Genomic DNA, 24,373 nt, shown 5'->3' with positions numbered 1-24,373 from the left:
AGAGGAGGATCGGGTGTTTCAGAGCGCAGCGCTGAGGAGGGGGGCGGGTGTCTAGGACTTAGCCGCGCCTCTGGGAGGCGATTCAGCTAAACATGGGGGGGGGGCCCTGGGGAGAAAAGCAGCCGCATAGCCGGCTGCAGGTCATCAGTGGGCGGGGCTTTATCTGCGCTACGGGCCCCCCAGTGCCGCGGGCCCAATAGCAGTGGCGTGGTCTGCCTCTATGGGCGGTACGCCACTGGTAACGCTGATAACGGCGTCATCGCCACTGGCCATGTTGGTGGAGTACTCGAAACAGCGCAACAGGGCACACAGGTCTCGCATGGAGGCCCAGTCATTGGTGGTGAAGTGGTGCTGTTCTGTAGTGCGACTGACCCGTGCGTGCTGCAGCTGAAACTCCACTATGGCCTGATGCTGCTCGCACAGTCTGTCCAGCATGTGCAAGGTGGAGTTCCACCTGGTGGGCACGTCGCATAGGCGGTGAGCGGGAAGGCCGAAGTTACGCTGTAGCGCAGACAGGCGAGCAGCAGCAGGATGTGAACACCGGAAGCGCGAACAGACAGCCCGCACTTTATGCATCAGCTCTGACATGTCGGGGTAGTTGTGAATGAACTTCTGCACCACCAAATTCAGCACATGCGCCAAGCAAGGGATTTGCGTCAAACTGGCTAGTCCCAGAGCTGCAACGAGATTTCGCCCATTATCACACACCACCAGGCCGGGCTTGAGGCTCACCGGCAGCAACCACTCGTCGGTCTGTTGTTCTATACCCTGCCACAACTCCTGTGCGGTGTGGGGCCTGTCCCCCAAACATATGAGTTTCAGAATGGCCTGCTGATGTTTACCCCGGGCTGTGCTGAAGTTGGTGGTGAAGGTGTGTGGCTGACTAGATGACCAGGTGGAAGAAGAGGAGGAGGAAGTCGAGTAGGAGGAGGAGGCAACAGGAGGCAAAGAATGTTGCCCTGCGATCCTTGGCGGCGGAAGGACGTGCGCCAAACAGCTCTCCGCCTGGGGCCCAGCTGCCACTACATTTACCCAGTGTGCAGTTAGGGAGATATAGCGTCCCTGGCCGTGCTTACTGGTCCACGTATCTGTGGTTAGGTGGACCTTGCCACAGATGGCGTTGCACAGTGCACACTTGATTTTATCGGATACTTGGTTGTGCAGGGAAGGCACGGCTCTCTTGGAGAAGTAGTGCCGGCTGGGAACAACATACTGTGGGACAGCAAGCGACATGAGCTGTTTGAAGCTGTCTGTGTCCACCAGCCTAAATGACAGCATTTCATAGGCCAGTAGTTTAGAAATGCTGGCATTCAGGGCCAGGGATCGAGGGTGGCTAGGTGGGAATTTACGCTTTCTCTCAAATGTTTGTGAGATGGAGAGCTGAACGCTGCCGTGTGACATGGTTGAGATGCTTGGTGACGGAGGCGGTGGTGGTGTTGGTGGTACTTCCCCTGTTTGCTGGGCGGCAGGTGCCAACGTTCCTCCAGAGGCGGAGGAAGAGGCCGAGGCGGCAGCAGCAGAAGAGGCCGAGGCGGCAGCAGCAGAAGAGGTAGCAGGGGGAGCCTGAGTGACTTCCTTGGTTTTAAGGTGTTTACTCCACTGCAGTTCATGCTTTGCATGAAGGTGCCTGGTCATGCAGGTTGTGCTCAGGTTCAGAACGTTAATGCCTCGCTTCAGGCTCTGATGGCACAGCATGCAAACCACTCGGGTCTTGTCGTCAGCACATTGTTTGAAGAAGTGCCATGCCAGGGAACTCCTTGAAGCTGCCTTTGGGGTGCTCGGTCCCAGATGGCGGCGGTCAGTAGCAGGCGGAGTCTCTTGGCGGCGGGTGTTCTGCTTTTGCCCACTGCTCCCTCTTTTGCTACGTTGTTGGCTCGGTCTCACCACTGCCTCTTCCTCCGAACTGTGAAAGTCAGTGGCACGACCTTCATTCCATGTGGGGTCTAGGACCTCATCGTCCCCTGCATCGTCTTCAACCCAGTCTTGATCCCTGATCTCCTGTTCAGTCTGCACACTGCAGAAAGAAGCAGCAGTTGACACCTGTGTTTCGTCATCATCAGAGACATGCTGAGGTGGTATTCCCATGTCCTCATCATCAGGAAACATAAGTGGTTGTGCGTCAGTGCATTCTATGTCTTTCACCGCTGGGGAAGGGCTAGGCGGATGCCCTTGGGAAACCCTGCCAGCGGAGTCTTCAAACAGCATAAGAGACTGCTGCATAACTTGAGGCTCAGACAGTTTCCCTGGTATGCATGGGGGTGATGTGACAGACTGATGGGGTTGGTTTTCAGGCGCCATCTGTGCGCTTTCTGCAGAAGACTGGGTGGGAGATAATGTGAACGTGCTGGATCCACTGTCGGCCACCCAATTGACTAATGCCTGTACCTGCTCAGGCCTTACCATCCTTAGAACGGCATTGGGCCCCACCATATATCGCTGTAAATTCTGGCGGCTACTGGGACCTGAGGTAGTTGGTACACTAGGACGTGTGGATGTGGCAGAACGGCCACGTCCTCTCCCAGCACCAGAGGGTCCACTAACACCACCACGACCATGTCCACGTCCGCGTCCCTTACTAGATGTTTTCCTCATTGTTATCGTTCACCACAACAACAAAAATATTATTTGGCCCAATGTATTGTATTCAAATTTAGCTGAATATAAATTTGAGGCCTAGTATTTAGACGCTGGGTGACCGGTATAGATTTACTGACAGAATTAGACTTGGAAATGCACAGTAGCGTGTGTGTGAAGTTATTCTGAATGACCCTATGTGCACCTTGAATATTATATACCCTTTTAGGGATAGATTTCAAATAGCTCTGATACAGCAGAAACCACTAAATTATGAAATTGCTAAATTGGGAATTGTATTTCAACCCAGAACAAAAAATGTGCTTTGACGGACACTAAATAACTTGCCCAGCCAGAACAGTACAGCGGTAACGACAGATTTAGCGGGATATAAATTTGAGGCCTAGTATTTAGGCGCTGGGTGACCGGTATGGATTTACTGACAGAATTAGACTGGGATATGGCCAAAAAATAACCACACTATTGCTGGTTAAATGCACTTGGTGTGACAGCTTGACCAACCACACTACTGAGGGTTAAATGCACTTGGTGACAGGCGCAGCTTGCCCCTGATGTAGTATATGGCCAAAAAATGAACAGACTATTGCTGGTTAAATGCACTTGGTGTGACAGCTTGACCAACCACACTACTGAGGGTTAAATGCACTTGGTGACAGGCGCAGCTTGCCCCTGATGTAGTATATGGCCAAAAAATGAACAGACTATTGCTGGTTAAATGCACTTGGTGTGACAGCTTGACCAACCACACTACTAAGGGTTAAATGCACTTGGTGATGGGCGCAGCTTGCCCCTGATGTAGTATATGGCCAAAAAATGAACAGACTATTGCTAACCAGCAAGCGCCAAGAAAGCGTCACAAAAGCGCCAAGAAAGCGACGAACACCGAACCCGAACCCGGACTTTTACGAAAATGTGATGCGTAGGACTTAAAAAGCTCTGCATGTCCTCCATCAACAACACGTCTGTAAAGCGTCCTGTCCTTGCCGGCGTGGTCGTGGTAGGAGGAGGATTACTTTCACCTCTTCCCCTGTTAGATTCCCGTTGTGCTGTGACATTACCCTTATAGCATACTTTTTAATTTATTTTGGAACTGCTGCATCCCTTCCGAATTCCAGTAATTCGGTAACATTTCAGGCACTTTCTATTTATACCGGGGGTCTAGTAGAGTGGCCACCCAGTACAGGTCATTCTCCTTCAGCCTTTTTATACGAGGGTCCCTCAACAGGCATGACAGCATAAAAGACCCCATTTGAACAAGGTTGGATGCCAAGCTCCTCATGTCCCATTCCTCGTCCTCACTGATGGTCTGTTCTTCCCCCCCAGCCACGTACAACACCATGGGTACCAGATAGGTGACAACGAGCACCCTGGGATGCCTGCTGTGGTTTGTCTTCCTCCTCCTCAAAGCCACATTCCTCCTCTGACTCCTCTTCCTCAGACTTCTCTTCCAGCGTTGCCGCAGGTCCAGCAAGCGATGCTGATAAGGCTGTTTCTGGTGATGATGATGGTGACCACAACTCTTCCTCTTCACGCTCATCTATGGCCTGATCCAGCACGCTCCGCAGAGGCTTCCTAGCACCCCGGTCATACAAATACTCGTTGACTGATTTTTCTTGTTGGAGCAGGCGGTCGAACATTAGGAGTGTTGAATTCCAACGCGTCGGGCTGTCGCAAATCAAGCGCCTCACTGGCATGTTGTTTCACCGCTGAATGTCTGATAAGTGTTCCATGGCCGTGTAGGAACGCCTGAAATGGTCACACACCTTCCTGGCCTGCTTGAGGACGTCCTGTAAGCCTGGGTACTTATGCACAAAGCGTTGCATGATCATATTACACACATGTGCCATGCACGGCACATGTGTCAACTTGCCCAAATTCAATGCCGCCAACAAATTGCTTCCGCTGTCACACACCCCTTTGCCAATCTCCAGTTGGTGCGGAGTCAGCCACTGATCCACCTGTGCATTCAGGGCGGACAGGAGTGCTGGTCCGGTGTGCCTCTCTGCTTTCAGGCAAGTCAACCCCAAGACGGCGTGACACTGTCGTATCCGGGATGTGGAATAGCCCCTGGGGAGCTGGGGGGTGCAGTTGATGTGGAGCAAGACGCAGCAGCAGAAGAGGACTCAGCCGAGGAGGTTAGCGAAGAGGATGGAGTAGTAGGAGTAGAGGAGGTGGCAGCAGGAGGTGGCAGCAGGACCTTAATGACATCATCACCATGTGACCAGTAAGCTAGCAATTGCTGGTCACATGGCTATGAGGTCATCACAGGTCCTGTGGAGTGTTGCAGAAGTTAACTGTGGAGTCTTTTTGTGTGAAGATTACATCAGAAAAAGGTGACACTCAGGGGCTGTTATGTTAATATACTGTAAACTGCTGTATACTGTGGGGGGCTGTATACTGTGTGGGACTGTATACTGTGTGGGGGCTGTATACTGTGTGGTGGGCTGTATACTGTGTGGGGCTGTATACTGTGTGGGACTGTATACTGTGTGGGGGCTGTATACTGTGTGGTGAGCTGTATACTGTGGGGGGCTGTATACTGTGTGGGACTGTATACTGTGTGGAACTGTATACTGTGTGGGACTGTATACTGTGTGGGACTGTATACTGTGTGGTGGGCTGTATACTGTGTGGGGGCTGTATACTGTGTGGTGGTCTGTATACTGTGTGGTGGGCTGTATACTGTGGGGGGCGGCTGTATACTGTGTGGTGGTCAGTATACTGTGTGGGGGGCTGTATACTGTGTGGGAGCCTGTAAACTGTGGGGGGCTATATAATGTGGGGGGGGGCTGTATACTGTGGGGGCCTGTATACTGTGTGGGGGCCTGTATACTGTGGGGGGCTGTATAGTGTGGGGGGCTATACTGTATACTGTGGGGGTCTGCATAATGTATACTGAGGGTGCAGTATAGTGTGGAGTGCTATACTGCTGTACTGTATAGTGTGGGGGGCTGTATCTTGTATTGTTTGGGGTGCTGTATACTGTGAGGTGTTGTATACTGTGGGGTGCTGTATACTGTGGGCTGCTATACTGCTCTACTATATACTGTGGGGTACTGTATATTGTGGGGTGCTATACTGCATACTGTGTGGTGCTGTATACTACAGGGTGCTATACTGCATACTGTGGGTGCACTGTAACACTAGGGTGAGCCGAGCCCTGGTCTCCTTCCTGCAGAGCGGTGCCCACTTCCAGCCTGAGCCCAGCTGCCCAGAGCACTGATCCTGAGCCACTGGAGTCTTCAGAACTGGAAGTATTTACAGTCATTCACTGTACTCTACCAGGTGTGTGGATTTTGTGTGTGTGTGTTGTGGTGGAGGGGGCGTGATTGCCTGCTAAGGTGTGGGAAGGCAGGATCCAGGGGGCCCAAGTAAATTTTTGCCCAGGGTCCAATCAATATTAAAGACGGCCCTGTTTGCAGACCAGGTATCAGTGGTCAGATGGACCCTTGCCCCAACACTGTGTGCCAGACATGCCATGACTTCCTTTTGCACAATAGAGTACAGGTTGGGGATTGCCTTTTGTGAAAATATATGTTGTCCGGGTACCTTCCACTGTGTCCCAATAGCTACAAATTTTTTGAAGGCCTCAGACTCCACCAGCTTGTATGGTAAAAGCTGGCGGGCTAAGAGTTCCGACAAGCCAGCTGTCAGATGCCGGGCAAGGGGGTGACTCTGTGACATTGGCTTCTTACACTCAAACATGTCCTTGACAGACACCTGACTGTGGGCAGATGAGCAGGAACTGCTTAAGGCGAGAGGCGGAGTGGCGGGTGGTTGAGAGGAGGCAAGGAGGACAGCAGTGGTTGACGTGGCTGAAGATGCTGGACCAGGAGGAGGATCGTGGCTTTCAGTTTGTGTGCTGCTTGTACTCATGTGTTGATCCCATAGGCGTTTGTGATGTGAGATCATGTGCCTTCGCAAAGCAGTTGTACCTAGGTGGGTGTTGGACTTCAAACGACCCAGTTTCTTTTGGCACAGGTTGCAAATGGCTTGCTGTTATCAGAGGCAGACACACAAAAAAAATGCCACACTGCTGAGCTTTGCAAAGACGGCATTCTGGTGGTGGCAACAGCATGCGTTGATTGGCGTGCTGTCTGGCTGACCCCGGGTGCCAATACATGCTGTCTGACTGTGCCACTAGCTCCTTGCGACGACCTCCCCCTGCTTCCAACTCGTCTCCTCCTCCTCGCAGCAGTGGGTACAACATCATCATCATCACACCGTACGTCCATCTGTGTAATGCTGCCTGACTGAGACATATTCCTGTTATCTAAATCATTTTTGCAATAATGGTTACGCATCACTCATTTCTTCCAACTGATGTGTAAATAACTCTGACAGATCAAGTAAAGCAGCTGTGGTGCTAGTGTTGGTGGTGGGGGCAGGCGGGCAAGTGGTAACTTGAGAGGTGCCCGAAGCTGAGCTGGAGGAGGATGGTGTGTCAAGGTTCCGAGCGGAAGCTGTAGAAGATTGGGTGTCCTGTGTTAGCGAGTCAACTATGTCTTCAAAACTTTTCGAGTTCAGGGTACGTGGCCTCTGAACCCTGGGCATTATTCTAGGGCAAAAGGGAATCACAGCACCACGACGGCCCCTGCGGGGTGGCCTGCCTCTGCCTGTCATTTATTTTTAGATTAGTTTAATTGTACTATGCGTGCAAGCTACTGTGACACCAGATATGAGTGGCACTGTGCACTGGCAGAAGTTGGCAGAGTAGAAGCTGTAGGCCTGACACACACGCTTGCAGACAACTAACTGCTATTCAATCTATTACAGTCAAAATTGTTCATTTTTTAAATATATAATCTACTGTGACACCAGATATGAGTTGCGCTGGTGACACTATGCACTTGCAGGGCCTTAAACACACATGCGTGCAGGCAACTGACTGCTATTATTTCCACAGTCAAAAATGTATTTATTTTTTAATGTAATCTACTGTGATGACACCAGATATGAGTTGCGCTGGTGACACTATGCACTTGCAGGGCCTGAAAGACACACGCGTGCAGGCAACTGACTGCTATTATTTCACAGTCAAAATAGTTTTAATTTTTTTAAATGTAATCTACTGTGATGACACCAGATATGAGTAGAGATGTCCCAAACTATTCGCCGGCGAACATAGCTTGATCACGTTCTCCGCAGCGGGCGAACATATGCGATGTTCGGTCTGCCCCTATACATCATCATTGAATAAACTTTGACCCTTTACCTCACAGTCAGCAGACACATTCCAGCCAATCAGCAGCAGACCTCCCTCCCAGACCCTCCCACCTCCTGGACAGCATCCATTTTCGATTTATTCGGAAGCTGCATTCTTAGTGAGAGGAGGGACAGTGTACCTACTGCTGATTTAATAGGGAAATCGATAGCTAGGCAAGTGTATTCAGTGTCCACTGCAGTCCTGAAGGACTCATCTGATCTCTGCTGTAATGTCACGAGGGTGTCAAGAACCACGCCTGACTCCAGGAAGTCTCAGCGGTTGGCTGCGCGCTCTATGTAGAAAGATAGGGCTGGTAGCTTTCTGGATTTGCTTTGCAACCATTTTTGGTTCACTCAGGGATCCGTAGCTCCTTCTCCTCAGCTGTTCCTTGTCCAGCACTCCCAACCTCCTTATATTCCCCTCTCCCACTTCTCTGGTTGCCAGATATAGAGCTTCCTGCCTGGACTTCTAGACTGACCCATTGGAGCTGTGTTGCTGCGTTCCCTGGTTGTTTTTCCAGAACGTTACCCTCCGGATCCCTGTTGGGCCTTTGTGGTCTGCTGTTGTCGCCCACCTGGGATTATATGTTTGTCTGTATTGTCTGTCCTCTCCTTGGTGTTTTCCTCTTAGTGTCAGTGGTGCGGACTAGTGATGACACTACCTAGGGCTCATCTTAGGGAAAGCCAGGGTTTTGGCACGTGATCGGCCTACGGGTGAAGAACCTGTCTAGGGACGTCAGGGTAGTCAGGTGCCAGCCGCAAGGTGAGTCAGGGGTCACCACCTTTCCCTCTCCCTTGGGCAGGGCCTTCCCTTTTCCCTCCCTTTGCGTGACGCCGGTCATTACATGTAAGGACAGCACCCCAAAAAGCCCTTTTTAGGGCTAGAACATCAGTCAGCTTTTTTTTTTGTGTAATAAAATTGCAGTTGCCTGCCTGCCTGTCAGCGTGTGTGTAAGGCTCACAGCCCTGCAAGTGCATAGTGTCACCAGTGCAACTCATATCTGGTGTCACATTTGATTACATTTGAAGAAAAACAACAATTTTGACTGTAAATAACTAGCAGTCAGTTGCACACACATGTTTGTGTGTTTAAGGCCCAGTGCAGTGCATAGTGTCACTTCAGCGCCATTCATATCTGGTGTCGCATTCGATTCCATTTGCAGAAAAAAAAAAAATTGGCTGAATAAATAGCAGTCAGTTACACACGTGTTTGTGTGTTTAAGGCCCAGTGCAGTGCATAGTGTCACTTCAGCGCCATTCATATCTGGTGTCACATTCGATTCCATTTAAAGAAAAAAAATCAATTTTGACTGAATAAATAGCAGTCAGTTACACACGTGTTTGTGGGTTTAAGGCCCAGTGCAGTGCATAGTGTCACTTCAGCGCCATTCATATCTGGTGTCACATTCAATTCCATTTAAAGAAAAAAAACTATTTTGTCTGAATAAATAGCAGTCAGTTACACACGTGTTTGTGGGTTTAAGGCCCAGTGCAGTGCATAGTGTCACTTCAGCGCCATTCATATCTGGTGTCACATTCAATTCCATTTAAAGAAAAAAAACTATTTTGTCTGAATAAATAGCAGTCAGTTACACCCGTGTTTGTGTGTTTAAGGCCCAGTGCAGTGCATAGTGTCACTTCAGCGCCATTCATATCTGGTGTCACATTCGATTTAATTTAAAGGGCTTCTACCACCAGATTTTGACCTATATAGCTGCTGACACTAGCAAATCGCTAGTGTCAGTCAGTACCTAACCATGTTCTTTTTATCAACTTTGTCTGCTGCCGTTAACCTTAAAAAGTACTTTTATTGATATCCAAATGAGCCTCTAGGTGCTATGTGGGCGTCTTTTCAGCACCTAGAGGCTCCTTCCACTAACCATTTCTGCCGCCCATCGCGTCCCTCCGGCCGCCCCGCTCCTGTTGATTGACGTGAAACTTCTAAGTATTTTGTACCAATGCACGCGCCTGTGCCGTGCGCTTCTGTATTCGGCGCAGTTGTAGTGAGTGAATGCCGCGCTCCTGGTGCCGGCTTCCTCACTGTGCAACACGCCAGACCTGCAGGGGATGACGAAGTGAGGTCACAGTTATGGGCAATCGAGGGTACTCACTATATTTGAAGAGCCCTGGGCAGGCGCGTGGCAGTGAAGGAGAGGTGGACACAGTTCCTCTGGGGCACGCTCTGTAGATAGGGACCAGGCCGGATGGTAGTTGAGGTGCCCTGGATGTTACAGGTATTTTGTGTGCCTGGGGCAAGGTCCCTGTGGTATTCGTGACGCCAGTGCCTTTGGCCGGTGGCACGCCGGTTGATGGTTGGAAAGATGACGGTACACAAGTATGCAGTGAACCAAACGGAAACTTTACTGGACAGTCCAACTTTGTACAGCAGGGAGTAGTATAGTCTCTGTATTACAGTTCCACAAAAGGGGCTTATTCACAAATATGGCAGGCAATAGTCATGCAAGTTACACTGAGGGTAAATTCCACAAGCACTCAGCAGCAGGTTGTACTTTTCCCAGAATCATGTACACTGTCCTTTCTAGAACTCCTACTCTGGCTTGATAACTCCCAAGGCCCGGATGCCTAAAAGGGTGGCTTATATCCTTGGTTACCTCCTTCCTCAGGTATTATACTGCTTGCTATGATTCCTAAGATCTTCTGCCTATCAGGGTCACTTTGCTTACCCTGGGACGCCTCCTCCTATCAGGTGGGTAACTGTAAGCTTCTCCCAGGAGGTTGGATCCTTCAACTGGGGTATCTCTTCAGAGCTAACTTAGGCTCTCTTGTTCTTCAGGCAGGCTGGAGCTTCTCAACAGCCTCCTGGACATCACAAGCAGCCAGGGCTATCCAGCTGCATGTCAGGAGCAGGCTTACTGGCCTCTGTCTTCTCAGACTCCTGACTCTGCACACCCTCTCCCTGTCTGGGCCTGGACATTTATACTAGGGGCTCCCTATCTCCCTCTAGTGTCTGGGATGTCTAACTACACCCAACTAGGCCTGCTGCTGCATTAGACAGGGGTACATTGCATATAACAACACATTAAAACATACATTAAATGCAGAATTAAATATGACATTTCTGTTCCTTGTGAGTAGGAGTAACGCGCACACCAATTGACCCTTGTGTAGTGCCCACCCATACCTAGTGGGACACTACAACTGTAACATAGTAGGCGCAGGGGCAGTGAGGAAGCCGGCACCAGGAGCGCGGCATTCACTCACTGTGCCTGCAACGAATACAGAAGCGCACGATTTGGAAGCAGGGGGTGGTCGTCGCAAGGAGCTAGTGGCACAGTAAGACAGCATGTATTTGCACCCGTGGTCAGCCAGACAGCACGCCAATCAATGCATGCTGTTGCCACCACCAGAATGCCGTCATTGCAAAGCTCAGCAGTGTGGATTTTTTTTGTGTGTCTGCCTCTGATAACAGCCATGCCATTTGCAACCTGTGCCAAAAGAAACTGAGTCGTGGGAAGTCCAACACCCACCTAGGTACAACTGCTTTGCGAAGGCACATGATCTCACATCACAAATGCCTATGGGATCAACACATGAGTAAAAGCAGCACACAAACTGAAAGCCACCATCCTCCTCCTGGTCCAGCATCTTCAGCCACGTCAACCACTGCTGTCCTCCTTGCCCCCTCTCAACCACCCGCCACTCCGCCTATCGCCTTGAGCAGTTCCTGCTCATCTGCCCACACTCAGGTGTCTGTCAAGGACATGTTTGAGCGTAAGAAGCCAATGTCACAGAGTCACCCCCTTGCCCGGCATCTGACAGCTGGCTTGTCGGAACTCTTAGCCCGCCAGCTTTTACCATACAAGCTGGTGGAGTCTGAGGCCTTCAAATAAATTGTAGCTATTAGGACACTGCAGTGGAAGGTACCCGGCCGAAATATCTTTGCACAAAAGGCAATCCCCAACCTGTACTCGATTGTGCAAAAGGAAGTCATGGCATGTCTGGCACACAGTGTTGGGGCAAGGGTCATTCTGACCATGGCTACCTGGTCTGCAAAGCACGGTCAGGGCAGGTTTATCACCTACACTGCGCATTGGGTAAACCTGCTCACGGCTGCCAAGCATGGAATGTGTGGCTCTGCAGAGGAGTTGGTGACACCGCCACGACTTGCAGGCAGGCCTGCTGCCACCTCCTCTACTCCTCCTCTTCTGCTGCTGCGTCTTGCTCCACATCAACTGCACCCCCCATCTCCCCAGGGGCTATTCCACATCTCGGATACGACAGTGTCACGCCGTCTTGGGGTTGACTTGCCTGAAAGCAGAGATTCACACCGGACCAGCACTCCTGTCCGCCCTGAACGCACAGGTGGATCAGTGGCCGACTCCGCACCAACTGGAGATCAGTAAAGTGGTGTGTGACAACGGAAGCAGTTTGTTGGCGGCATTGAATTTGGGCAAGTTGACACATGTGCCATGCATGGCACATGTGTATAATCTGATCGTACAACGCTTTGTGCATAAGTACCCAGGCTTACAGGACGTCCTCAAGCAGGCCAGGAAGGTGTGTGGCCATTTCAGGCGTTCCTACACGGCCATGGCGCACTTTTCAGACATTCAGCGCCGAAACAACATGCCAGTGAGGCGCTTGATTTGCGACAGCCCGACACATTGGAATTCAACACTCCTAATGTTGGACCGCCTGCTCCAATAAGAAAAAGCCGTCAACGAGTATTTGTATGACTGGGGTGCTAGGACAGTCTCTGCGGAGCTGGGAATTTTTTTGCCAGGTTACTGGACGCTCATGCGAAATGCCTGTAGGTTCATGCGTCCTTTTGAGGAGGTGACAAACCTAGTCAGTCGCACTGAAGGCACCATTAGCGACATCATCCCATTTGTTTTCTTCCTGGAGTGTGCCCTGCGAAGAGTGCTGGATCAGGCCGTAGATGAGCGTGAAGAGGAAGAGGAAGAGTTGTGGTCACCATCATCACCACCAGAAACAGCCTTAGGCCTCATGCACATGACCGTTGTGTGCATCCGTGGCCGTTGTGCCGTTTTCCGTTTTTTTTCCGTCAAAAAAATATGACCTGTTCACGGACCCATTTGTAGAAGCATCATACTTACCTGTGAGCTGCGATGTTTGTGTCCGGCCGGGAGCTCCTCCTACTGGTAAGTGACAGATCATTAGGCAATGCACGGCACAGACCTGTCACTTACCAGTAGGAGGAGCTCCCGGCCGGACACAGACATCGCAGTTCGCAGGTAAGTATAATGCTTCTACAAATTGCTAAGTAACCATGGCAACCGGGACTGCAGTAGCGTCCCAGTTGCCATGGTTACCGATCGGAGCCCCAGCGATTAAACTGGGACTCCGATCGGTACTCTCCACTGGCACCAATGATAGGGGGGGAGATTTTAATTAGGAGGGGGAGGGAGGGGAGAGGGCCCACTGGCCACCAACGAGTTAACTACAGGGGAGGGAGGGGGGGCCCGCTGGCCACCAATGAGTTAACTACAGGGGAGGGTGGGTGGGGGGCTGGCCACCAACGAGTTAACTACAGGGGAGGGAGGGGGGATGAGTTAACTACAGGGGAGGGAGGGGGGCCCACTGGCCACCAATGAGTTAACTACAGGGGAGGGAAGGGGGGGGATGGCCACCAACGAGTTAACTACAGGGGAAGGAGGGGGGGCCCACTGGCCACCAATGAGTTAACTACAGGGGAGGGAGGGGGGCTGGCCACCAACGAGTTAACTACAGGGAAGGGAGGGGGGGCCCACTGGCTACCAATGAGTTAACTACAGGGGAGGGAAGGGCCGGCCGCACTGGCCACCAATGAGTTAAAAACAGGGGGGGGGGGGCGGTCTGCAGGGGGCAGTCATGTACACAGTTTTTTTAGTATATTCTAACCTGAAGCATCCCCATCACCATGGGAACGCCTCTGTGTTAGAATATACTGTCGGATCTGAGTTTCACGATCTAACTCATATCCGACAGTATATTCTAACATAGAGGTAATGGGGACGCTTCAAGTTAAAATATACCATCGGATTGGAGAAAAGTCCGATCCGATGGTATAAAAGGGACTCCTGACTTTACATTAAAAGTCAATGGGGGACGGATTCGTTTGCAATTGCACCATATTGTGTCAACGTCAAACGGATCCGTCCCCATTGACTTGCATTGTAATTCAGGACGGATCCGTTTGGCTCCGCATGGCCAGGCGGACACCAAAACGACTTTTTTTTCATGTCCGTGGATCCTCCAAAAATCAAGGAACGAAAAAAACGGTCACGGATCACGGACCTACAGACCCCGTTTTTGCGGACCGTGAAAAAATACTGTCGTGTGCATGAGACCTTATACTGAATTACCGGAAGTCGGAAAGGATGCAGCAGTTCCAAAATAAATTAAAAAGTATGCTTTACACAGCGTATAAGGCTGATGTCACAGCACAACGGGACTCTAACAGGGGAAGAGGTGAAAGTAATCCTCCTCCTACCTCGACTACGCCGGCAAGGACAGGACGCTTTACAGACATGTTGTTGATGGAGGACATGCTGAGCTTTTTAAGTACTACGCATTGCCACAGCCCTTCGGGGTCCACCCTCAGAGAACGACTTGACCAACAGGTAGCAGACTACCTCGCCTTAACTGCAGATATCGACACTCTGGTCGCGCTGATGATGCGTGCACGCTCCGGACGTGCCCGCCTCCTAGACTGCGCCGTGACACTAGCCTTGAGGCCTGGTTCCTGGTCATTTTCTTCCTGTTGTCATTCTGGTGTTTCTCCCCTCCCTTTACACGTGACATTCAGGCATGTTAGCAAAATCCATATTTTGCTGTTTGCCTGCTGTGCGCCCATACAGCAGCCTACAAGCTCATATAGGGGGTTTCCTGAATGTGGAGAAAATGGGGAACACATACTAGGGTGCATTTTCTCCTTTAAGCCCTTGTGAAAGTGAAAAATTGGGGTCTGCTAGTAATTTCTTATTTTCACAATTGTGTGCTTTGAAATCCTTTAATAAGTGTTGCCTTCTGTGAGACACCTGTTTGCTGAAAAGCACCCTTTCCACCACTTGAAATATTCGTACGGTGCTTCTATTTCCAAAATGTGGTCACTTCTTAAGTTTTTTAATTTATAGGGGAATCTCAGGATTCTTTTAAATGCGACTTGGCACCTAAAATCAATGTCTGCCAATTCAGGTCAGCAAAATCCATGTTTTGCTGTTTGACTCTAGAGCCCTGCTGTGCGCCCAAACATCATTTTTTGACTACATTTGGGATGTTCTCGTTTTCGGGGGGAAATGGGTAAAATAATGTGTTTTTTTTTTCCCGTTACGCCTTGTGAAAGTGAAAAATGTTGGTGTAAAGCAACTTTTTCTGGAAAAAGTAGTAATTTTTACTTTTCATAGGCAAGTGTTTCCTAATTCTGTCAAACGCCTGATTGGTCAAAGTGCTCAATACACACCTTGAAATATTCCTTGGGGGGTGTAGTTACCGGAAGAGGGTCACTTTTTGTGGGTTTCCACTGTAGGACCACCTCAGGGTGTCTCCATATGCGACATACCTCCCAATTACCATTCCAGCTAAATCCGCTCTCCTAGAGCCATATGGTGCTCCTTCCACTCTAAAGTCTGCTGTAAGCCCATACATCAGTTTTTGAGCACACATAGGGTGTTTGTCTAAACTCCAGATCTAGGGTAATAGATGTGAAGGTTTGTTTTGCTGTTAACCCTTGATGTGTTGCAGAAAAATAGATTAAAATTTAAAATCTACTTAAAAAAGTGACATTTTGAAATGTCATTCCCATTTTCCTTTAATTTTCGTGGGGGCATGTAAAGGGTTAACAAAGTTTGAAAAATCAGTTTTGAATAGCTTTAGGGGTGTAGTTTCTAAAATGGGGTGATTTATGGGTGGTTTCTAATGTGTAAGCCCCACAAAGTGATTTTATAACTGAACTAGTCCTGAAAAAATTGGGTTTTGAAAATTTTCGTAAAAATTTTAAGATTTGCTTCTAAACTTCTAAGCCTTCTAACATTCCCCAAAAAATAAAATGTAATTTTCAAAATGATCCAAACATGAAGTAGACATATGGGAAATGTAAAGTAATAACAATTTTTTGAGGTATTACTATCTATTATAAAAGTAGAGAAATTGAAATTTGCAAATTTTTTCTAAGTTGTGGCAAATTTGCTATTTTTTTATAAATAAAATGAAATATTTTGACTCAATTTTACCACTGTCATGAAGTACAATATGTGACGAGAAAACGATCTCAGAATGGCCTGGATAAGTAAAAGCATTTTAAAGTTATTACCACATAAAGTGACACATATCAGATTAGCTAAAAATGGTCTGGTCCTTAAAGGGTAACTGTAATTTTTTGTTTTTTTATTTGCTAGTTTATTAGAGCTAGTCATGTATACTAGTGAAGAGCGAGCACCAAAGTGATATGGAAGTCAATGGGAGACAACCAGGTTCGGATGAGGGGAGGGTGACCATAGGAAAAGGTCTGAAAGTGATAGAAGCACCTCTGAAATCGATCAGGAAAAGCAGGGGAACCATGTCTGGACACATCTTGGACACCAATGTTGCTGCTGCTGTCCAAGTTGTACACCACTTTAACAGAGTATATAACACATAAAGGGGGGCCTCATTCACATGGTTCTACAATTGTTCAGGTAGTAGGACTCCTAAAATCATAAAGCCTATGCACTAACTGAATGTCACGACCGCTATCCCAGCAGCAGTCGTGTCGTACCAGACGGAGGGGAAGGGGGGACCCTTATCTATGGATGGGAGATAGAACGGCCACCCCTGACTAACCCTAAGCTGGCACCTGTCTGCCCTGATGCCCTAGACGGGGTGTGAACCCGTGCGGCGAGCAGGATGCCTAAACCCTCAGTCACCCTAGCAAGACTAGACTGGGGAAAGGCAGATGGGAGCACTAGTCACCATCACTCATGTCTAGGAGAACAACAGGGGAAGACAGCAACAAACAAACAATCTATAACAGAGAATAGACTTATCCAGTCACGAGCAGAGAAGGTGATCCCAATAACGACAGTCCACGCCAGACAAGAGCTCCACAGCAATACCATCAAACGATCTCCTTCAAAGGTCAGAATAACACTGGAAGTAAGGACTACAGACGTGGACAAAATTGTTGGTACCCTTTGGTCAATGAAAGAAAAAGTCACAATGGTCACAGAAATAACTTTAATCTGACAAAAGTAATAATAAATTAAAATTCTATAAATGTTAACCAATGAAAGTCAGACATTGTTTTTCAACCATGCTTCAACAGAATTATGTAAAAAAATAAACTCATGAAACAGGCATGGACAAAAATGATGGTACCCCTAACTTAATATTTTGTTGCGCAACCTTTTGAGGCAATCACTGCAATCAAACGCTTCCTGTAACTGTCAATGAGACATCTGCACCTCTCAGCAGGTATTTTGGCCCACTCCTCATGAGCAAACTGCTCCAGTTGTGTCCGGTTTGAAGGGTGCCTTTTCCAGACTGCATGTTTCAGCTCCTTCCAAAGATGCTCAATAGGATTGAGGTCAGGGCTCATAGAAGGCCACTTTAGAATAGTCCAATTTTTTCCTCTTAGCCATTCTTGGGTGTTTTTAGCGGTGTGTTTTGGGTCATTGTCCTGTTGCAAGACCCATGACCTGCGACTGAGACCAAGCTTTCTGACACTGGCTAGTACATTTCTCTCTAGAATTCCTTGATAGTCTTGAGATTTCATTGTACCCTGCACAGATTCAAGACACCCTGTGCCAGACGCAGCAAAGCAGCCCCAGAACATAACAGAGCCTCCTCCATGTTTCACAGTAGGGACAGTGTTCTTTTCTTGATATGCTTCATTTTTTCGTCTGTGAACATACAGCTGATGTGCCTTGGCAAAAACTTCGATTTTTGTCTCATCTGTCCACAGGACATTCTCCCAGAAGCTTTGTGGCTTGTCAACATGTAGTTTGGCATATTCCAGTCTTGCTTTTTTATGATTCGTTTTCAACAATGGTGTCCTCCTTGGTCGTCTCCCATGTAGTCCACTTTGGCTCAAACAACGACGGATGGTGCGATCTGACACTGATGTTCCTTGAGCATGAAGTTCACCTTGAATCTCTTTAGAAGTCTTTCTAGGCTCTTTTGTTACCATTCGGATTATCCGTCTCTTAGATTTGTCATCAATTTTCCTCCTGCGGCCACGTCCAGGGAGGTTGGCTACAGTCCCATGGATCTTAAACTTATGAATAATATGTGCAACTGTACTCACAGGAACATCTAGTTGCTTGGAGATGGTCTTATAGCCTTTACCTTTAACATGCTTGTCTATAATTTTCTTTCTGATCTCTTGAGACAGCTCTTTCCTTTGCTTCCTCTGGTCCATGTCGAGTGTGGTACACACCATATCACCAAACAACACAGTGATTACCTGGAGCCATATATATAGGCCCAATGGCTGATTACAAGGTTGTAGACACCTGTGATGCTAATTAGTGGACACACCTTGAATTAACATGTCCCTTTGGTCACATTATGTTCTGTGTTTTCTAGGGGTACCATCATTTTTGTCCATGCCTGTTTCATGAGTTTATTTTTTTACATAATTCTGTTGAAGCATGGTTGAAAAACAATGTCTGACTTTCATTGGTTAACATTTATAGAATTTTAATTTATTATTACTTTTGTCAGATTAAAGTTATTTCTGTGACCATTGTGACTTTTTCTTTCATTGACCAAAGGGTACCAACAATTTTGTCCATGTCTGTATATCTGGCAATGACTGCAAGTGAAACTGAAACTAATATAGTAGCTGGGAGTGGCAGACAGGACTCACCTGAGAAGGATGCCTACAAACTCCCAGTCAGGACAAAAAGGTTCACAAGGCAAAACCCTGATGACATACCCTGAACCACAGAGCAAACTCACAAGCTATCGCGAGTAGCAAGTCGCTGCGACCTTCTCCTCCCAGACCTGTCTGGATCAGTCACAGTCGTGACACTGAAAGGGCTGCCAAAAATTACAAGGAACTGTCACTACAATGCACCCTTTATTACACACAAAGGGGGGCACCATACACACCCTTTAAAAAATATTCATTGATGGCCTGCTGGTGACCCTCAAAAACATTAGGATCAAGGGCCTGCTGATCTGACAACCTAAGAAGTTAATTGACCCGGTCAGCACAGGCTACCAAGAAAGAATGACCAATTTCTAATCGTAATGTTCCTTTGGGTTCCAGAGAATATCACATAGCAAAATCAGCGCAGGGAATGGCGGTCAGCACAGGCTACCTGTCTCGGATGGTGTTTCAGAAAACTAGAAGACACAAATGAAGATCCGACTGACTTGATCCAAAACTAAGGAACAATAGGGTAAGCCCTGTAAGAGCCCTAGCTCTCTCCCTTACTGCTCAGCCTATGCAAAAATCTCAATGGTAGAAAATTGCATACCCTCGTTCCTTGACTGTATGACACCTGAACACCCTATAATAGTGAGGGGACACGACCACCGGCTCCCTACACTAAATACGGAGGGAGTCAGGGTCACCTAGGATCAAGCCCACAGGCAAACAGAAATAAAGAAAACAACCTTATCCTGTGGATGCAGAAGTAACAGCTTCTAGCATCAGCACACTCCAGGAAGTTGTATAAACCGCAAAGTGATGCAGTATGGGAGGGGATTTAAAGGGATGCAATCAGTGCAACTAGATGACAGCTGAGAGAGGGAAACGAGATGACAAAACAAAAGCAAAACAAAAGAACCTCAGGCAGAAGGTTCTGAAGAACGTCTGTCAGAGCTTCTCAGATGTCTGGCAGTGAGAGTACCCCTCCTTCTACGAGTGGACTCCGGACACACATCCTCTCCTCAGGACCATAACCCTCCCAATAAACGAGGTACTGGAGAGAACCGTGGACAACAAGGGAATCCACAATCCTAGAGACCTCAAATTCAAGATTACCATCAACCACAATCGGAGGAGGAGGCAAAGAGGAGGGTACAGTGGGTTGGACATAAAGTTTTAATAGGGACTTGTGAAAAACATTATGGATCTTCCAAGTCTGAGGAAGATCAAAACGGTAGGCAACGGGATTGATGACGGACAAGATTTTGTAAGGCCCATTAAATTTAGAACCCAACTTCCAGGACGGAACCTTCAATTTGATATTCTTAGTAGACAACCATACCAGATCACCAACATTCAGGTCCAGACCAGGCACACGTCTCTTATCCGCCACACGTTTATATATCTCACTTATGCTCTTTAGATTATCCTGAATCTTTTGCCAAATAGATGACAAAGACGAGGACAATCTCTCCCCATCAGGTAAACCAGAAGCCCCCTCTCCAGAGAATGTCCCAAACTGCGGATGAAACCCATATGCACCAAACAATGGTGACCTATCAGAGGACTCCTGACGACGGTTATTTAAAGCAAACTCAGCAAGAGAGAGAAAAGAACACCAATCCTCCTGATTCTCCTCCACAAAACAACGCAGATATGTCTCCAGATTCTGATTGACGCGCTCTGTCTGGCCATTCGACTGCAGGTGGAAAGCAGAAGAGAATGACAACCGAACCCCCAAGCAAGAACAGAAGGCCTTCCAGAATCTGGAAACAAACTGCGTGCCCCTATCAGAGACTATGTCTGAAGGGATACCATGCAGTTTGACAATGTGATCAATAAATGCCTGCGCCAGCGTCTTAGCATTGGGCAAGCTAGGAAAAAGAACAAAATGCGCCATTTTGCTAAAACGGTCCACCACCACCAGAATCACAGTTTTAGCAAAATGGCGCATTTTGTTCCTTTTCCTAGCTTGCCCAATGCTAAGACGCTGGCGCAGGCATTTATTGATCACATTGCCAAACTGCATGGTATCCCTTCAAACATAGTCTCTGATAGGGGCATGCAGTTTGTTTCCAGATTCTGGAAGGCCTTCTGGAAGGAATGGGTAACGGAAGGAGAGGGCCCGATGGCCGTGAATGAGGGACTTTGGCACGAGCGCAGGTCTCGCAGGCTGCCACAAAACCCTCAACCGACTTACGAAGAGCCGGCCACCAGAATCTCCGAGCAATGAGATCCACTGTGGCTCTACCCCCCAGGTGCCCAGCAAGGACAGTATCGTGGTGCTCCTTAAAAACCTTGCGTCGTAAAGTGAGAGTCACAAACAACCTCCCAGGAGGACAAAGATCAGGAGCCTCTGCCTGGGCTGCCTGAACCTCTGCCTCCAATTCAGGATAAAGAGCAGACACAACCACCCCTTCAGCTAAAATGGGACCAGGGTCTTCAAAGTTCCCCCCTCCCAGAAAACAACGTGACAGGGCATCCGCCTTCACATTCTTAACCCCAGGGCGGAACGTGACAACAAAATTAAACCTTGAAAAGAACAAAGACCATCTGGCCTGTCTCGGGTTCAGACGCTTGGCTGACTCCAAGTAGGCCAGATTCTTATGGTCGGTAAACACGGTAATAGAGTGTCTGGCTCCCTCTAGCCAATGGCGCCATTCCTCAAAAGCGAACTTGATGGCCAACAACTCGCTATCTCCTACATCGTAATTTCTCTCTGCAGAGTAGAGTTTCTTCAAGAAAAAAGGCACACGGTCGCCATTTGGCAGGAGAGGGACCCTGAGACAAGACCGCACCCACACCCACCTCAGAAGTGTCCACCTCAAATATGAAAGGCAGAGAAAAGCAGGTTTTACCAAGATGGGAGTGGAAGCAAAACTCTCCTTGATACTAGAAAAGGCCTTATGCGCCTCTACCGACCAGGAGGAGTACATAGCAGACCGTGTCAGCGTCCTCTGTGATTCCTCTGTGCCTTACAACTGTTGGGTGTCCAAGCTGGAAACGTGGCACAAACTTGCACTCTATGCCTCAGATGTGCTGGGATGCCCAGTGTTTTTGTCAGAGCGGGTATGTAGTGTTGCTGGGGGCATAATAACTGATAAGCGCATCCGTCTGTCAACTGAAAATGCTGACAGGTCGACTCTTAAAAAAAAATATGAACAAGGCCTGGATTGCCCCTGACTTCTCTTATCCACCAGAGGAAAACGGGTGAACAACAAGGCACTTTAAATGTGTTGTTTGTAAAGTACTGAATACACTGTATTCACATAAACCTCTGCCACCACCAAAAAGGTTATATGGTTCAGTCTTCCTTTTCTTGTCCTTCTCCTTCTCCTCCATCATATCAACATGCTTTTTAGGCTGCCTTTGCTCATAATGTTTTATAGGGTTAGTGAAACCCTTGCACAGGTGCCAGGGGCGACACTCAGAGCCATCTGAGTGGACACCCTTACTTTTGAAAAAGTCTATGGTGCACCAATATGTCTTACAGTTTTCCTGCCATTTATCAGCGTCCGGTACGCCATGAATGGCACAGGCAGAACATTGACTGTAGGCAGGCCGCTATAGCTAAATAATAAGGAACATGGAAGATATACTATATTGGACTGTAGTATTCAGGGTAAATGATCGTGTGGGCACTTTGCGATAAATAAGTGTGTTTGTGGTAGCTGTTTGGGCAATCAGTCTCTAAAAGGTTCGCCATCACCTTCACTGTTTTATAGGGTTAGCGCACCTGGTGGCCCTCATCTACATTATTTTACTCGGTTTCATTGAGCCCAGGGCCACAGCCTCTGCGTGAACTATCAGCATTATGGCCACTTCCAGGTCCCATACTGGCAGCCTTCTTAATATTAAATGTTATATATGCTTAAAAATATCTAACACTTTGTCATGGTCTTACCTTCTTGCTGTTCTCCTTCGTTTGACATGTGCTGGCGGCCATCTTGGTTTCTGGGTTTCTTGTAGCCTCCCACCCGGCGGCTTCTCCTTCCCACTGGGAGGAGCTGGATGCCTAGCTCATATATAAAGGAGGTCTGTGGCTTCAGTTCCTTGCTTGGTCCTCCTGTGTTCACATGCTTCTAAGACTGCTGCTGCTTCTGGTTCCTGATCCTGGCTTCGTCTGACTACCCTGCTGGTTCCTGATCCAGGCTTCGTCTGACTACCCTGCTGGTTCCTAATCCAGGCTTCGTCTGATTACCCTCCTGGTTCCTGACCTCTGGCTTTGCAAGACCCTGCTTCGGTTTAGCCATCCGTTTGGACTTTTGCCTTACAGCTTGATTTTCAATAAAGCCTTCTTATTTCCACTTATCTCTTGTTGTACGTCTGGTTCATGGTTCCTTGACATTAGGACCAAGCCATGAATTCTGACGGTACAGGGCCATCCTCGCTACCTACGCTGGTTGCCAGACTTGATCAGCAGGATCACCTGTTGGGTCGGTTCGCTGTGGCGTTGCAAACCCTGCTTGAACGCACGGCTCATTTAGCTTCCGTTGCCGATGGGTCGGTTGTCGCTCCTGGGCCCGCTCCTACTGCCGCTCCGGTTGTTGCGCCAGAGTCTACCCCGACACCTGTTGCTGCGCCTGCGGTGTTTCGGGGTATGACCGGTTCTGCCCCCCTTCCACAGCGCTTTGGGGGAGAGCCAACTCAGTGCCGAGGTTTCCTTAACCAGGTGGGCATTTATTTCGAGTTGCTGCCACATGCCTTTCCTACTGAGAGATCAAAGGTGGGCTTCTTGATCTCGCTGCTCTCGGACAAGGCCTTGGCCTGGGCCAGCCCTTTATGGGAGAACAACAATCCGGTGGTTGCCGAGTTTTCCGGTTTTGTTGCTTCTCTTCGGAAGGTATTCGATGTGCCGGCTCGTGCTGCCTCTGCTGCGAAGCTCCTTATGTCCATCAGACAGGCTTCACGATCCGTAGCTGAATACGCCATTGAGTTTCGTACCCTGGCAGCAGAGGTGGGCTGGAATAATGAGGCTCTGGTCGCTGCTTTCTCTCATGGTCTCTCGGATGCCTTGAAGGATGAGGTTGCAGCTAAGGACCTACCAGTGGAGCTCGAGTCTCTTATTTCTTTCCTGATTTTGATTGACACCAGACTCAGGGAGAGACCTTCCTTTAAGGAGAGCCTGCGGAGGTCTTCTAACAGATTGGCGCCTACGTTTGCTGTCCCACCCGTGCCTCCCTCTCCTCCCACGCCTCCTGGGGATGACTTGTCTGGGGGTGAACCCATGCAGCTGGGGTTTGCTCGCCTGTCCGAGGGGGAGAGGGCACTCCGGAGACGCGAGGGCCGATGCATGTACTGTGGTCTCAGTGGGCATTTTCGGTTGGCATGCCCGAACCGTCCGGGAAACGCTCGCACCTGAGATCCTGTCGGGGGCAGATCTTGGGTGGAGTCTCCTCGTCCCCGGTTTCCCGTGTTGACAAACCACTGATTACTGTTGTCCTCTCCTGGGTCGGGGGCTCGGTGACGACTCAGGCGTTGGTGGACTCTGGTGCTGGTGGTTTGTTCATTGATAGTGTGTTCGCTGCCGCCAATTCCATTCCTCTGCAGCCTCGAGGTTCCCCACTGGCTCTTGAGGCGATAGACGGCAGACCCATTCTGCCGCCACACGTGACTCATGAGACCCTTCCAGTGGGGATGGCCATTGGTGCCGTTCACAGAGAGTCGGTCTGTCTCCAGGTTATTTCATCTCCACACTACTCGGTGGTCTTGGGGTACCCCTGGCTCCAGAAGCATAATCCGACTTTCGATTGGAGG

Source organism: Bufo gargarizans, chromosome 6 (assembly GCF_014858855.1).
Source record: "Bufo gargarizans isolate SCDJY-AF-19 chromosome 6, ASM1485885v1, whole genome shotgun sequence".
Lineage (NCBI taxonomy): Eukaryota > Metazoa > Chordata > Amphibia > Anura > Bufonidae > Bufo > Bufo gargarizans.
This window is presented reverse-complemented; position numbering follows the sequence as displayed.